The sequence below is a fragment of the Gopherus evgoodei genome, chromosome 1 (assembly GCF_007399415.2).
Source record: "Gopherus evgoodei ecotype Sinaloan lineage chromosome 1, rGopEvg1_v1.p, whole genome shotgun sequence".
In the NCBI taxonomy this organism is placed as follows: domain Eukaryota; kingdom Metazoa; phylum Chordata; order Testudines; family Testudinidae; genus Gopherus; species Gopherus evgoodei.
This window is the reverse complement of record NC_044322.1, coordinates 169,235,201-169,252,488: the sequence shown is the minus strand read 5'-3', so window position 1 is coordinate 169,252,488 and position 17,288 is coordinate 169,235,201. Positions and strand designations below refer to the sequence as shown.

The following is a 17,288-nucleotide window of genomic DNA, read 5'->3' as shown; positions in this document are numbered from 1 at the left end:
GTTGTAAATTCTCTCATCAACTGAGTGACTCATTCAATTAGTCTTTTGACTAAAGTTGACATCTTGGGGGTTAAATAGCATAGTGGGTTAATGCATTACCTTTCCTCTAGCTAGGATCAAATCCAGCATAAGGAATAAGAGAAAAAACATTTGATGGTTCAATTTTATCTGCCCCACCCAAAACCCACCACATTTGACAGTGTCTTTACTTGGGAGAGGTCCAGGACTGAGAGGGTGTGAAGAATATGGCTAATTAGGATTGAAGTGGGAAGGGAGAGTTATGTGGTAAAGCTTGTTTATATACACTGGCTTTGACCCCACTGATAAGACTCTTATTTTCATGAGCACCATGTTCACCTAGTTTTGTTAATAAAAGTTGGAGAGCTAGTGAAAGAAATGGAGGCGGGTGGATTTCTCATGAAAGCTGAAGTTCTTTGACCTGTTCAGCAACACTCATTTTCAGAGCAGTTTGGGCTACATGGTGTGCAAGAGTAGTGAAGAAAATTTTTGTGTGTGTGCCATTTCAGTGTCAAATTTAACAAAATGATCCCTAATTACTTGAGGGTGACAATTCAGGTGTCCTTGTTTCAAAGTCTGTGTTGTGAAATGCCTTTGAGGAGATTCTTCTTGGATACATGCCTTCAATGCTTAAATCAGACAGCTTAAATTTCCTATCAAATAAAATACAAAGGGGAAGTGGGTTGAGATTTGAGGGAAAAGCTTAATTTTATAAGTATTCTTCCCACTAGGAACTAGGGTATTGTACATTTTTCAGTTACCATTACCAAAGTGACACAGTGCAGCACAAAATATAAAAACAATTATTTTTTATGTTATGGTACAGTACTATTGGTTAGTATTAATTGGTTTGAGGCTGGGATTCCATTGTGTGTTATACACTGTATATGCAGTAACGTAAGAACATAAGAACGGCCATACGGGGTCAGGTCAAAGGTCCATCCAGCCCAGTAACCTGTCTATCGACAGTGGCCAATGCCAGGTGGCCCAAAGGGAGTGAACCTAACAGGTAATGATCAAGTGATCTCTCTCTTGCCATCCATCTCCACCTTCTGACAGACAGAGGCTAGGGACACCATTCCTTACCCATCCTGGCTAATAGCCATTAATGGACTTAACCTCCATGAATTTATTTAGTTCTCTTTTAAACCTTGTTACAGTCCTAGCCTTAACAACCTCTCAGGCAAGGAGTTCCACAGGTTGACTGTGTGCTGTGTGAAGAAGAACTTCCTTTTATTTGTTTTAAACCTGCTGCCCATTAATTTCATTTGGTGGCCCCTAGTTCATATATTATGGGAACAATTAAATAACTTCTCCTTATTCACTTTCTCCACACCACTCATGATTTTATATACCTCTATCATATCCCCCCTTATTCTCCTCTTTTCCAAGCTGAAAAGTCCTAGCCTCTTTAATCTCTCCTTATAGGGGACCCTTTCCAAACCCCTAATCATTTTAGTTGGTTTTCTCTGAACCTTTTCTAATGCCAGTATATCCACAGTATTCAAGATGTGGGCATACCATGGATTTAAGCGCAATGAGATATTCTCCATCTTATTCTCTATCCCTTTTTTAATGATTCCTAATATCCTGTTTGCTTTTTTGACTGCCACTGCACACTGCATGGACATCTTCAGAGAACTATCCGCGATGACTCCAAGATCTCTTTCCTGCTTAGTTGTAGCTAAATTAGCCCCCATCGTATTGCATGTATAGTTGGGGTTATTTTTACCAGTGTGCATTACTTTACATTTATCCATATTAAGTTTCATTTGCCATTTTATTGCCCTATCACTTAGTTTTGGGAGATCTTTTTGAAGTTCTTCATGGTCTGCTTTGGTCTTAACTATCCTGAGCAGTTAAGTATCATCTGCAAACTTGCCACCTCACTGTTTACCCCTTTCTCCAGATCATTTATGAATAAGTTGAATAGGATTGGTCCTAGAACTGACCCTTGGGGAACACCACTAGTTACCCCTCTCCATTCTGAAAATATACCATTTATTCCTACCCTTTGTTCCTTGTCTTTTAACCAGTTCTCAATCCATGAAAAGATCTTCCCTCTTATCCCATGACAACTTAATTTACATAAGAGCCTTTGGAGATCTAAGTACACTATATCCACTGGATCCCCCTTGTCCACCTGTTTGTTGAACCCTTCAAAGAACTCTAATAGATTAGCAAGACATGATTTCCCTTCACAGAAACCATGTAGACTTTTGCCCAACAATTTATGTTCTTCTATGTGTCTGACAATTTTATTCTTTATTATTGTTTCAACTAATTTGCAGACTTACCCGTCTGTAATTGCTGGGATCACCTCTAGAGCCCTTTTTAAATATTTGCATTACATTAGTTATCTTTCAGTCATTGGGTACAGAAGCTTATTTAAAGGACAAGTTAAAAAAATAGTTAATAGTTCCACAATTTCACATTTGAGTTCTTTCAGAACTCTTGGGTGAATGCCATCTGGTCCCAGTGACTAGTTACTGTTAAGTTTATCAATTAATTCCAAAACCTTTTCTAGTGACACTTCTGTCACTTTCAAAACCTTTTCTGTGACATCCTCAGATTTCTCACCCACAAAGGATGGCTCAGGTTTGGGAATCTCTCTAACATCCTCAGTCGTGAAGACTGAAGCAAGGAATTCACTTAATTTCTCCGCAATGAGTTTATCGTCTTTAAGTGCTCCTTCTGTATCTCGATCGTCCAGGGACCCCACTGGTCGTTTAGCAGGCTTCCTGCTTCTGATGCACTTAAAAAACATTTTGTTATTACCTTTTGAGTTTTTGGCTAACTGTTCTTAAAACTCCTTTTTGGCTTCTCTTATTACATTTTTACACTTAATTTGGCAGTGTTTATCCTCCTTTCTATTTACCTCGCTAGGATATGACTTCCACTTTTTAAAAGATGCATTTTTATCTCTCACTGCTTCTTTAAATGGTTGTTAAGCCACAGTGACTCTTTTTTAGTTCTTTTACTGTGTTTTTTAATTTGGGGTATACATTTATGTTGGGCCTCTATTATGGTGTCTTTGAAAAGTGTCCATGCAGCATGCAGGGATTTCACTCTAGTCACTGTACCTTTTAATTTCTGTTTAATTAACCCCCTCATTTTTGCATAGTTCTCTTTCTGAAATTAAATGCCACAATGTTGGGCTGTTGAGATGTTCTTCCCACCACAGGAATGTTAAATGTAATTATACGATGGTCACTATTTCCAAGCGGTCCTGTTATAGTTGTCTCTTGGACCAGATTCTGCACTCCACTCAGGACTAAATTGAGAATTGCCTCTCCCCTTGTGGGTTCCTGTACTAGCTGCTCCAAGAAGCAGTCATGTAAAGTATCGAGAAATTTTGTCTCTGCATTTCATCCTGAGATGACATGTACCCAGTCAATATGGGGATAATTGAAATCCTCCACTATTATTGAGTTCTTTATTTCGATAGCCTTTCTAATCTCCCTTAGCATTTCATTGTAACTATCACTGTCCTGGTTAGGTGGTCGATAATAGATCTCTACTGTTATATTCTTATTAGAGCATGAAATTACTATACATAGAGATTCTATGGAACATGTGGATTCATTGAAGATTTTTACTTCATTTGATTCTACATTTTCTTTCACATATAGTGCCACTCCCCCACCTGCATAAGCTGTTCTGTTCTTCCGATATATTTTTTACCCCAGAATGATTATGTCCCATTGATTGTCCTCACTCCACCAGATTTCTGTGATTCCTATTGTATCAATATCCTCCTTTAACATGAGGCACTCTAGTTCACCCATCTTATTATTTAGACATCTAGCATTTGTGTACAAGCACTTTAAAAACTTGTCCCTGTTTATTTGTCTGCCCTTTTCTGGTGTGTCAGATTCTTTTTTATGTGAATGTTTCTCTTCTGATCTGGCCCATACTTTATCCTCTTCCATCCTCTCCTCCTGACTAAAACCTAGAGAATCTCTATCAATAGACTCTCCTCTAAGAGAAGTCTCTGTTCAATCCACGTGCTCCTCTGCAGCAATCGACTTTCCATCTCTTAGTTTAAAAACTGCTCTGCAACCTTTTTAATGTTAAGTGCCAGCTGTATGGATCCACTTTGGTTTAGGTGGAACCCATCATTCCTGTATAGGATCCCCATATCCCAAAAGTTTCCCCAGTTCCTAATAAATCTAAACCCTCCTCTCTACACCATCATCTCATCCACGCATTGAGACTCTGAAGCTCTACACAGTACATGACCCAAAGATCTTATAATTCAAATAGAAATAATGTACTCTTATCCATGTTACAGATGGGACTCAGACAGATTGTGACTTGCCCAAGGTCATACAGGAAGTCTGTGGCAGAGTCAGAAGTTATCCAAATCTCATGACTTCCAGTCCAGTGCCTTATCTGCAAACCCATCTTTTCTCTCTGACCTATTGGTTTATTAAAAATGACTTATTCATCAGCTGAATAACAATAACATTCAAAAGAAAGTTTAAACTGGTTTTAAATGGTGCAAAGGCACAGTGCTGACCTTCTTCAAAGGGATGAATTTCATCCAAGGTGAACAGGCTCTGACAGTGGCAAATCAATCATGAGTAGATGGGAATGTAATCCAGGTGAAGGACTTGCAGCAACAACCCTTTGCCCCCAAATCTGGGGATTGGTAGCAAATGCTCCTCCGCTAGATTCAACTGCATTTAAGAAAGCACTTAAGCAAGTGCTTAAGTCCCATTGACTTTTTAAGTTAAGCATTTATTTATGAGCTTTCCTGACTAGGGATATGCTTAAGTGCTTTCCTGACTAGAGATAAACTTAAGCCTGTGCTTACATTTAAGTATATGCTTATGTATCCTTAAGTGCTTTCCTAAATGTGGTTGATTTAAACACATGTTTAAGAGTCCTTCCTTAATAGGGATGTCTTCCTGAAGTGGGGTCTATAGGCTATTTTGCCAGCCCTGAAAGGAGCAAATACCACAACTGAGTGTTTCTTGGCCCTTGCCTCTGTGCACAATTTTTTGGTTGAACAAAAAGCTCATAAGAGAGGCTACAGTTTTGGCACAGATATTTTTAGTAAATTTCATGGCAAAGGTCAGGGAAAAAACAATGTCACCAAATGTTGTTTTCACTTCATCAACATAAACAAGAGTATAATGGTGGTGCTGAGAGGTGAGGCCCAGTGGGGAGAGAAGAGAGTGGGCTGGAGGGTGAGCACACGCCACACTCACCTCTCCAGTGGCAGCTCCTGTCCTTCCGGGCTGGACCTGGCTCCCCATTCTGGGTGTTGTGATCTGACACACAGGATTGAAGCATCACCCAGGTTTGGCTCAGACACCTGTTCATAGATTGAAACCGAGGGGCAGACAGGCCAAATCTGAGTGGTGCTGCAATCCCATGTGCCAGCTTACAATGCTATGTGGTCTGGGGCCTAATCAAATGTCTTTTTATACCCATTTCCAAGATTTCACAGACTTCATTCAAATTCATGATTTCCATGATCTCCATGACAACGTTGTAGTCCTATTCATAAGTAACTCTAAAACAAAGCAGTTCTTCTGCCCTGCATGGGCTTCTGAAGTCCCAGGGGCTTTCCCTTTGCCTTTTGGTATCTGGTAGGAGGATACACCCTTCCCTAAAAGCCCCTGTTGGGCCAGTAGGTAACCCTGAGGTTTTACCCTGTCCTGGAATCAATGTGTATTAAAATATTTAATTATTTGTACAGTGCTTAGCACAGAATGCAGCCTGATCTTGGCTGGGGATAGTAAGCATTAGTATATTACTTACAATGAATAACTATTTTAGATTTTTAATTTAGTTTGGTGCAGAGGAACAAAATATTAAACTCCTTGAAATATCTTACAAAACTGTATTGTAGTTGTAAGTGGGTTTTTTCTAGATAAATCTGTCATTAGAATGATGTGTATAGAAAACAGTTTGGTTAATAGACTTTATTTGCCTTGCTCTTGTTTGGCTTTGTTGCACTCCTAGTAAAAGGCTCTGTATTGTGAAATCTTATCAATTGCCCTCTTCACTGCTGAGGAAAGAGGAATGTTGCAATTGGTCCGAGTCATGCAATGATTAATGGAGCTTGCCATTCATCTACTAGTTAGACTATGAGCTCTAGGGGGATAATATGCTACACTATTCTATGTTATAAAACTGCATTCTTATACTCATCTTCCGGAACAGCCTCAATAGCTTTCTGACTAGCAGAAAGTTCAGGTGACCCAGACCCAAGTCCTCTAATTAGACAATGAGAAATGTGGCTAATATGTTTTCCACCATGTCCACATAGGGTTGCAATGCCTTTAAAGTACTAGACTAGTTTATTTTTTAGTTCATGACTGCAGACTTTCCAGGTCCAGTGGAAGCACTTGAAGATGCTGACCTCTGTACTGATGAAAAATCATGTCTAAGGAAAAAAAATTTTGCTCTCAGAATATGTTACATGCTCATCAGCTAAATGGTCTGGAAGTTCCACTCAGTGTAACTGAAAGTTAGCTGCACATCACCTCATATGGAGTGCTTTTGTATTTTTAACCTCTTTCAAACTCCTGTTATCATTTCCATAATGAAAAATCTCATTCTTCTCTATCCAATACATGTGACTACATTGTGTGTCTGTTCATATTTTCAGTTTTCAGTTTAGTTTGTGTTCTACTAGTTGCCATCAAGGGAAGAATCTCCTGGAAATAGTTTTTTGTGATTTGAAACCACTAAACCAGACTGCTGGATATCCTGCCCTTCCCTCCTTGGCTTAGTCAATCCAGCAGAAGCAGCCAAGAAGCTTGATCTGGAAGTGTTCACTTCTTCAGATCACCAGTTCTGACCTTTAGTTCCTCTTCGGGCAGCTTCCAAAGCTACAGCCAGCTTGAAGATGTGTTCATATCTCTTTTCCCAAAAGAAGAGAAGACTGATTGGGTGAATGTCAAACAGTTCAGAGGTCTTCCTCAGATCAGCAATCAAATGTTAATTGCTTATCTGAACTTTGTTGACATCCCAGGGCTGCAAAACTTAGCTAGAAATTTGGCAAGGTTGATTTCTCTCAAGATTTTCAGTAGTTTCTTCTTCTGACCCCAGAAGATCCAGGATATCCAGTGTACAAAAGACATTTGTGGGTAGGGATGTTCTTTGACTTTCAGGGTATGTCTTCACTACTGGCCAGATCAGTGGGCAGCGATTGATCCAGTGGGGATTGATTTATCGTGTCTAGTCTAGACATGCTAAATCAATTCCCAAGCGACTCCTATACTCCAGCTCGGCAAGAGGCGCAGGCAGAGTCGACAGGGGGATCAGCAGCAGTCGACTCACCGTAGTGAAGACACTGTGGTAAGTCTATCCTAACTTAGATCGATCCCTCCCCTAGTGTAGACCAGGCCTCAGAAAAACTTGACACAAGTTTTGTGTGAAGGTTAGGTTGGTGTTGGAGGTAAAGTCACTTATTTTGAGGAGGGCCTTGTGTCTGAAATCCAGTGCAAAACTGACTGGTAACTCCCATTCCTATGCACACAGGTTCTTCTTACTTAATAAATCCATTGGGCGGGTTAGTTCCTCTTGGAAGTAAGTTGTTTTGTTACTGAAGTTTTTCTGTTACATTAATCATTTCTTCCCAGAGATGAGAATTCTTTGTACTCCTTCACCATTTGATACAAGCAATAGACATTCAGTTGCTTTCTATTAGCAACAAGAAAAACTGAGGGGGAGACATTTGAAAAAGCAGCTTGATGACATTGGTGCAGCTCCAAGCAATTTATACTGAGGCGAGTCTCTGATCTTGATCATACTTTTTCCTGAAGAAGAGCTCTGGGTAAGCTCAGAAGCTTGTCTCTGTCACGCCACAGAAGTTGGTCCTGTAAAAGATATTACTTCATCTCTCTCATATCCTGGGACTGACACAGCTACAACAACACTGCATACATTTTTTTTCCTGGCAGAACTGGAGATCCCTTTTGGATCTGGATTTGTTGAAGGTTTGAGGGAGGTTATTTTTTGGACAGTTACCAGAAAAGTTGGTTGAAAAATGCAGAGCATTTTTTGTGAAAGCTTTTACAATTTCCTTGAAAAATATTTTCATCAATTTCAAATTTTTGAAAAAGATTGACTGTGCTGTAAGCTGACCACACAAGTGCAAAAAAAAAATCACTAAAATTTTGAAAAAGTTACCAAAAATTTTCAGCCAGCTCTAGCCACCACCTTTTGGAGTAGGAGATTGAGTTTGGTATTGTTAGAATGTAGGCTAGATGATCATCCTCCATTCCTGATTTGTAGAAGAAAAAAGCTTGTACCAATGGCAAATTTCCCAGTATCTACTCAGACATGATTTGCGGGCATTGTCAAGCTGCTTTTATAGGCAGGAAGGAGGGTGAGCCATCAATGGTTGTGGGGGCAGAGATGAGAGACGAGAATCTCTTTCCTCCCCTGCCTGTTAGGAGGCCTGGCCCTGGAACGTCTGCTCTCCCCTTAATGCAGCGGCTGGGAGGGAAATGGTGTCTTTCTTGCAGCTCTCCTGCTGCCCGCTTGCATAGCTGTAGCTATCTGTGCTGTTAAGATGTAGAATTTTTAACCCCCCATCAACAGCTGATCAGCAGCTGGGGGACAGGATCCAGAGGCAACAGGCGGTAGAGCTAGATTCCTGGACTTTTCACCTCACCAGTGGCTTCTTCCCTTTGCTCTTTCACAGGGGGCTGGAAGTTTTGGGGAGGCATTGTTGTCCCCCTCTATCCTAGACTTGGAGGGAAATGTTCTTATTCTCCCTTATTAAGTCAGGGATAGGCCACTATTTATAGAGCAAGACTAATCATTTGCTTCTATTCCTTGAAGGCTGGTCCTTTCCTCTGAAAGGGACTGAGGGACCTGCCGCAGAATTGCTGCCGAAGACCCAGACGTGCTGTCCCTTTTCATTGGCTGCCCCAAGCACCTGCTTCCTGCGCTGGTGCCTGGAGCTGGCCCTGGCTGTGAGTCACCATCATGCTTCTGAAGTGCAGATGCAAGCAAAAGATAAGAAGATAAAGCTCATTGCATTGTATAATCTCATCATGTTGGTTCTGAGTCCAATTGCTGTCCTCCTGGGATTTTCAGGCTTGCATATGTCCATGGGGAGGTGGATACATTCTTATTTATACTGTGGTAGCATCTGGGAGCCCTACTCAGGATCCCCGTTTTGCTAGGGACTCTACAAACACAGACAAAAAGACAGTTCCTGCTCCAAAGAGTTTACAATTCATCGATTCCCAGGCCAGAAGGGACCAGAGTGATCTAATCTAACCTTATGACACAGTCCAGAGAACTTTCCCCAAAATAATTCATAGAGCATATCTTTTAGAAAAACATCCAATCTTGATTTAAAAATTGCCAGTCATGGAGAAGCCATCACAACCCTTGGAAGTTGTTCCAATGGCTAATTACCTTCACTGTCAAAAATGTACAATTTATTCCCAGTCTGAATTTGTCTAGTTTCAGCTTCCCACCACTGGATTGTATTAGACCTTGTTCACTAGATTGAAGAGCTCATTATTAAATATTTGTTTCCCATGCAGATACTTACACACAGTAATCAAGTCACCCCTTAGTCTTCTCTTTGTTAAGCTAAATAGACAGCTCCCTGAGTCTATCATTGTCACTATAAAGCAAGTTTTCTAATCCTTTCATCATTCTTGTGGCTCTTCTCAGAACTCTCTCCAATTTATCTTGAATTGTGGGCACCAGAACTGGACACAGTATTTCAGCAGCAGTTGCACAAATGCCAAATAGAAAGGTAAAATAACATCTGTACTCCTACTTGAGATTTCCCTGTTAATGCATCCTGGGATACCTAAACTCTTTTAGCCACAGTGCCAAGCTGATTATTTATCATAACCCCCAAGTCTTTTTTAGAGTCACTACTTTCCAGGCTAGAGTCCCCCAGTCTGTAAGTAATGGCCTACATATCGTTTGTTTGTGCCCAGTTTATCAAGGGATCCAGATCTCTCTGAATCTGTGATCTGTTCTCTTCATTATTTACCACTCCCACAATTTTTGTGTCATCTTCAAACTTTATCAGTGATTTTATGTTTTCTTCCACACCATTGATAAAAATGTTAAATATATAGGGCCTGAGGGCTCCCACTGGAAACACACCCACTTGTCAATGATTCCCCATTTACAATTACATTTTGGGTCCTATCCGTTAGCCAATTTTTAATCTATTTAATGTGTGCTATGTTAATTTTATATCGTTCTAGTTTTGTAATCAAAATGTTGTGTGGTACCAAGTCAAACACCTTACGGAAGTCTATTACATCAATACTATTACTTTTATTGACCAAACTTGTAATCTCGTTAAAAAAATTAAGTTAGTTTGACAGGATCTGTTTTCCACAAACTCATGATTTGCATTAATTACATTACTCTCCTTTAATTCTATACAATGTAAGTGCATTAGGAATTTAGTGAAATTCTGCCTTATTTATATATCTACAGTAGGATGAGTCTGAATCTACCAGTAGTCTTCTTTGGATCCAGAAAGAACCTAGAATAAGTTCTTTGCTAAGTTTTCCTGAAGTGAACCTAGTATGATGAGACTTAATACTACCAGACCTTTTTCTTTGTTGGTCGTTTAGAAAGATACTTGCAAAAAAGAAGTCAAGGGACTTCTTTGGGGTCTGAGGAAAAAACTCTTTATTATCGTTAGAGCCTACTTGTCTTAAATCAATCAGCCCAAAAATCAAAGAGACCCCTCTTCTAATCTCAGAGATAAGAAGGCTCTTGTGCTTGCAGGCATGCATTTGTGTTTGGGCTAGACTATTCTCAAAGTGAGTACTGAGGCATATTTTTGGGGAAGAATTATTGCAGCTCTATTGAGCCTGAAGTTTGAAATAAATGTAATTATAATATAATAAATAATAATATTATCAAAGTTGGTAGTCCCTGGACTGACCCAGTGTACCTATATTGTTGATTTCTAGGGTCCTGAGCCTAAATAAGGAGATTCTTCAGTTCAGAAGAATCTTCAGCAGATTTTGCAAATGATTTTTGAAATAATTTAGTGCCATCAGATTAGATTATTCCTTTATCTAGAGTTTGTATGTAAAGCTCTTAAACACAGATTTCTTCTAGCTAATAGTCCTTGAGGAAAATCTTGTTATAGCATGGGGAAAATGAAAGTTTAGAGTGTAAATGCTTCAAATTTCTTTTAATCTTTCTTGGGAGGTTTGTGATTTGGAGAAGAGGGATTTCCTAAAGCCTCTCAAAAAGATGCAACACAAACAACAGCTAGGACTGTCACAGCCTTCATGTCATGTAGAATGTTAGCCACTTTTTCTTTGTTATCAGCTAGAGATTGAACTCTGGGTCTTCAGAGCTAAAACTTGAGATTTGCCTTCCTTCCTCTCACTACCTTGCATTGGAAAACAGCAGCAAGCTTGTAAGAGACATTGTCTGCTGTGGGAGATTTCCTGGCATGGAACCAAGAAGCAACTTTGTGCTGAAAACCAAGCTGTTGGTGATATGGGGAGGCGGGGGCATGAAGGTCTCCTGCTTGGATAAGAGTGGGTGTGTAGAGGTCTGTCTTCTGTAGCTGGGAGTGGGAGGAATTGGAAAGTAGGGTGGTGTTGGTCAAACAGGTAGAGAAGAAAGAGGGGAACCAAATGAACTCAACCTTCTTTGCAGGGCCAGGTTAACTCTCCTGTGGGCCTGGGGCTATTAGATTTTGTGGGGGCCCTGTGTACAAGTCTTTTTCCTGGGAGGGAGTTCGGTGCAGAAGGGGGCTGTGGCAGGGGATTGGGGTGCAGGAGGGGGTGTGAAGTGCAGGCTTCAGCTGGGAAGCGCTTACCACAGGTGGTTCCTGGCTGGCGGCGCAGCAGGGCTCAGGCTGCCTGCCTGCCATAGCCCCACACTGCTCCCAGAAGCAGCTGGCTGCTAGGATGTCTCTGCAGCCCCTGCAAGCGCTGCCCCCATAGTGCCCATTGACCAGGACAGTGCTGGGGATGCACAACATGGAGCTGACTCCACGCTCCCCCCACCAGGGGCCACAGATATGTTCTAGCAGCTGGCCACTTCCGAGAGCAGTGTGGAGCTATGGCAGGCAGGCAGCCTGCCTGACTGCCCCTTTTAGCAGCCCATAGATCGCTGATTGTGATTTATTTTTGCAGGGCCCCCCCCTGAGCTGGGGCCCTGACCTGCAGCCCCTAAAGCCTCTGCCTTAATCCAGCCCTGCTTTTTTGGAATGTCTCCTCCTCTCTCTCTGCTTTTCTAATGTGCACACCACTTTATCTAGGAACTATATACAAAAGTAATGGCCACATTATAGATGCCAGAAAATTACTGAATTTCTCTCTCCAGTGTAAGCAACCTTTTCCATGGGAATCGTGGTGACTGTTTCCAGCAGAAACGTTGCTAGCCATTATAATACTCATCTTACGGTGCCTACTTTGTGCCTCTGAAAATCTCCCCCTTTGGGGGATCTGAAGGAATTATTTATTTTTATTTTTAGATCAATTAAATATTTTGCAGCACCTGCTCCATCTATAGGAATAAAGAGATTTATTTTCTTACTGTTATTAGTTTTCAGCAAGAATAGAGCACACTGTGTTGGCGCGGAGTGGTAGAAAAATCTATTGTATTTGTCTGTTTAGATTTTATGGGTTTAAGAGGATCTTTTACTGATTTGCTGTTTCTTAACAAGTGGAGGACATTCAGAATCCAATGTCTTTTCCATCAACAGCAGCACAGAAAAATCATCTTTATTTTTCAGATTTTTTCATGTTTTAAAGGATCTTTCATTGGGATATGCCTAGAGAATCTGATGATTAGGGTTTTTAATACTGAGTGCAGAGCAATTTTCAAAGTAATTTATCCATCTCCCTCCTGAGACTTTTCTGGCACTGTAGAGAATGAGATTTCTCTCCCTTAAAGACTTAAAGGTGGCAATTTTGCAACAGAAAAGCTTCAAAAACAGACTCCAATGAGAAACTGCTGAGCTTGAATTAATATGCAAACTGGATACCATTAACTTGGGTTTGAATAGAGACTGGAAATGGCTGGTTCATTACACATATTGAATCTATTTCCCCATGTTATGTATCCTCACACCTTCTTGTCAACTGTCTAAAATGGGCCATTTTGATTAAAGATTTTTTTCTTCTGCTGATAATAGCTCATCTTAATTAATTAGCCTCTTGCAATTGGTAGGGCTACTTCCACTTTTTCATGTTCTCTGTATGTATATATATCTTCTTACTATATGTTCCATTCTATGCATCTCATGAAGTGGGCTGTAGCCCACAAAAGCTTATGCTCAAATAAGTGTATTAGTCTCTAAGGTGCCACAAGTGCTCCTGTTCTTTCTCCCTTCAGTATATGTCATTTCACTTTTATTATAACCAAAGGGGCAAATTCTGTCCTCAGATACATAATTTTCATCATCTGAAGTTAGTAGACATGTTTTTTATCTTATATTTCCTTAGGGGTGGGAGAGAGGAAGAAGAAAAGTAGAAATTAGGAGAATTCCCTCTCCTAACTTGTTTCCTGCCTGTAGGAGGACTAGGAAAGAAGGAAGAGTCATGTTTATGTGCTATTCCTTTCTTTCTGTGTGAGGAAGAATTATGCTTCCTTTTTGTTTCCTTTCTGAAGAGAAAAAGACTTTTTTTTCCTCTCTGGGCAATGGATTGGGGGGCGTGGAATGACACAAGATGTGCTCATCTGGAAACCCTTCCACAAGTAGCTGAGGGATTAAAATATCATTTACATATCAGTGACACTAGGTCATAGAGAGAGGTGCTTCTGACAAGGTTTTAGTCTTTATTAAAAAAAAGAAAGCTTCATGACCTACTGTGGGAGAGTCTTGATCCCACGCAATGTACTTTATGTAATATTCTCCCAAGAAGGAACTAGCTTATGACCACTGGGACCTCAAAACAGTTTTGACAATTAGGGGTTTGGGTTTGGCTTGCTTTCTGCCTGCAATTTTCTGGTTCCCAGAGTCAGAAGCAGCTCTTGGGATATTTAGAATATAGATGATTACATTTTTGTTTAAGTATTGATCACTTCTATAGCCTCAGACACTTTGATGTTCTTTCCCTCTAAAAGATAGAGCTAATGGTACTGAGCTAAATCAGTCTTCTAAGGTCTAAAGCCAGTGGAACTGGCATAATTGGTTAGGTCATAATGTTAATTCTGAGGTGCAGGGAGGACTGCACTCATATTAACACAGTAATTCAAACCCATTCATGGTTTTTGGCTTTTTAGACAGGCATACATTCAGTTTAACATAAATAAGGGGCCAAATTCTGTCCTCAGATATGCAACTTATGAGGAAACCCATTCATTCACATCTGAGGAGAAGATGTGACTCGAACTCTGATTTCCAACAGAATATTGATAGACTGAAAAAATTAATTTGCCCAACTGCTGAGAGAAGGAGAAGCCCAGGTGCTCTACAGGTCAGAGGATTTCCACCTTTATTCTCTCCACTGATATGTCAGAAGAAATTAAATTACTGAAAATCTTTACTGTGTCTAAAAGCAAAATCCAAATAAAAACATGGAGTTACCAAGGTGTATGCTTAACTTTGCCAACCATAGAGCTTGTTGTTTTCCACCTTTGTCTGTACATCCTCTACCTCAATAGCTGGGCAGGTATCTTATCTTCATACCTGTCTATAAAATTGTTCAGAGTGTTGGTAATATACAAATAATAAACAATTAAAACTAAACCACACTTAGGAAAATAAAGTGGACACAACTATCAAGCAGCTACTTGACTTTTTTTTTTTTTACTGTGTATTGGCTTCCTCCCTAATTTGAACAATATCATCCACCCTTGCTATGCCTCCTAGTTCTTTGCATGAATTAGTGAGGTCCTAGTGTATTTACAATTCAATTTTTAAACACCTGTTGTGTCCTCCTTTGTGAAATGGATTACTGCCTTAGACATTCTTATCAATTCATTTTAATAATGTACTTTTTGGCTAGCACAGAAAACATGAAGATAAAACATGAAGTGCGTAAATCAGTGTTTTACTGACCCATGAAAGAAATTATCCGTGAAACTATCCGTAATTAGTTCACATATCTCATTCCCTGCAAGAAGTCATCTCTCAATGATAAATGTGACCATAGAATTGCTTAACATATTAAACCCTAAACTGGATCTGCTGAGATACTTCCACTGCTTTTCGTCAAAGTTTTAAGATGTTTTTGAAGCTTATGATCCAGGCTATTTATACTATGTGCTAAAAGTCCCTCAGTGTGTGCAGCAGAGCATCACTGAATTATGGAACAGAATTAATTGATTACAAAGTCACTTTTCAGTTCCATTGTAAACATGTACTGCAAAGTGAGACTATAATGACAACATTATTTGAATTTGAGGTATAACATCCTTTGCATGCAAACTTCCACCCAGTGGGAGTGTGGGACAGCAAACCCAGAAACACTTCAGAGACAAATGAATTAGAAGATCTACGGAGCCTAAGGACTGGTTTACACTTAAAACTTACTTTGGCACAGCTATGCTGTCAATCCCCCCAACCCACAGTGTAGACACAGCCGGCAGAAGACTGTTTCTAGTGAAATAGTTAATGTCATTTGGGGAGGTAGTGATGTTACACTGGCAGAACAACTCCTGTTGGCATACGCTGCTTCGACACTAGAGAGCTCTGTCAAGGCAGGCTCAGTAGTGTAAATATAGCCTAAGATGAGGTTTGTGAGAGAAGGGAGAAGTGGTGGTTGAAGCAGCTCTTAGGCTTTACTTAGACACTTAGGGCTTGTCTACATGGTGGGGTGATGCACTCTATGGGTGTGGGATTTCTAAACTGTGCAAATGTGCTATGCTTTAATTGGTCCATGTAGATCCTGCTGGTGCACTTTAACATTGTGCTATTTGAAACAGTCCTACATTAAAGTACATTAGGATCCGTTAGTGTGCACCAGACGCATTCGTTAGTGTGCGCAACACATTCGTACCGTTTAGAAATCACACCCCGGAAGACTGCACTACCCTGCTTTTTAGACAAGCTCTAGATTGAGATCAACAGTGTCCTACTTTCTTCAGGCGAATATGTGGGAGAGGGAGATCACATTTGCCACAGACAGTTTTTTTGGAGTTAGTTTTCTGTCATGAATAGCTGCGGGAAGTGTAGAGCATGGGCAGGAAGCAGTTATAGGGTTTCAAAGCTCTGCAGCGCTGCCTCCCTGATCTCACAAGCACTATGGTCCTTTTTGCCACAGGCTGCCCCTACAACAGCCTCACAGCCTCACCTTCTGCTCTCCTCTCTTATAGCCCCTGCAGGAGAGGACCTGCCATGCAGCAGTTTTGAACTCTACTGGAGTGAGGCACTGTGCTCAATGGTACTTCCAAATGCTCTTTGGGTCGCTAAATGTAGTGTGGGCTTCTTTCTGCTACTGTGCACCCCTTCTCCTACCAGGGGCGGCTCTAGGTATTTTGCCGCCCCAAGCACGGCAGGCAGGCTGCCTTCGGCGGCTTGCATGCGGGAGATCCCTGGTCCCGTGGATTCAGCGGCATGCCTGCGGGAGGTCCGCCAAAGCCGTGGGACCAGCGGACCCTTTGCAGGCATGCCGCCGAAGGCAACCTGCCTGCTGCCCTCGCGGCAACTGGTGGCATGCCACCCTAGGCACGCGCTTGGCGTGCTGGTGCCTGGAGCCACCCCTGTCTCCTACAGATCCCCTCCTAGGGAGTCCTACGCAGTTCAAGAGCTGCTGCATGCCTCCTCTCCACTTGCACTGTTAGTAAAGCTCATGATAGTGTCCTCATGCCTTCCCCATCAAACTTTTTTTAAATAAGGTCCCTGGGGCAAGGGTTGCTCTGGTCCTTTATCCTTTTTAAAGGCAGAAGCTTGGAGGCAGGTACAGGAAATCTACAGAATTTCCCTTGTGGGGGAAAACATAGTTAAAATAGGCAAGAAAAAGAGGGCAGGAAGGTAAAATGGTTGTCAGTACAGCAAAAGAGCAAAAGAACCAATGCTTTGGGAACCTGTGCAGCTAGATAATCAAATGATATAGGGACCTACCTGTGACAATCTTTGAAGGAAAGAGCCCTCACAGATTCTGAGAAGCTGTCTGTATCGTGTCTATATTTTATGTAACTTCATGGTCTGGCTGCAACTTGCTTCCAGAGAGATTCCTGATCTCAGTAACATGCCATATCATGCCAGCTACTGTATATGTATCCCTCAGCCAGCCAGTTCTGTTCCACTTACACAAGTGCAACATGGGTATGGCTTTGATAGGAATTAAAGTTCTCTGAATGAAGGCAGAATTAGGCTCCAAATATGGGATGTGGGGGAA

General features: G+C 41.0%; 1 protein-coding gene across 3 annotated transcripts in view; it reads right to left on the bottom strand.

Moving 5' to 3' along the window:
• GRIK1 (glutamate ionotropic receptor kainate type subunit 1) overlaps nucleotides 1-17,288 on the bottom strand; it is a 246,962-nt gene that overhangs the window by 69,263 nt on the left and 160,411 nt on the right. The gene's annotated exons all lie outside the window — the stretch shown is intronic.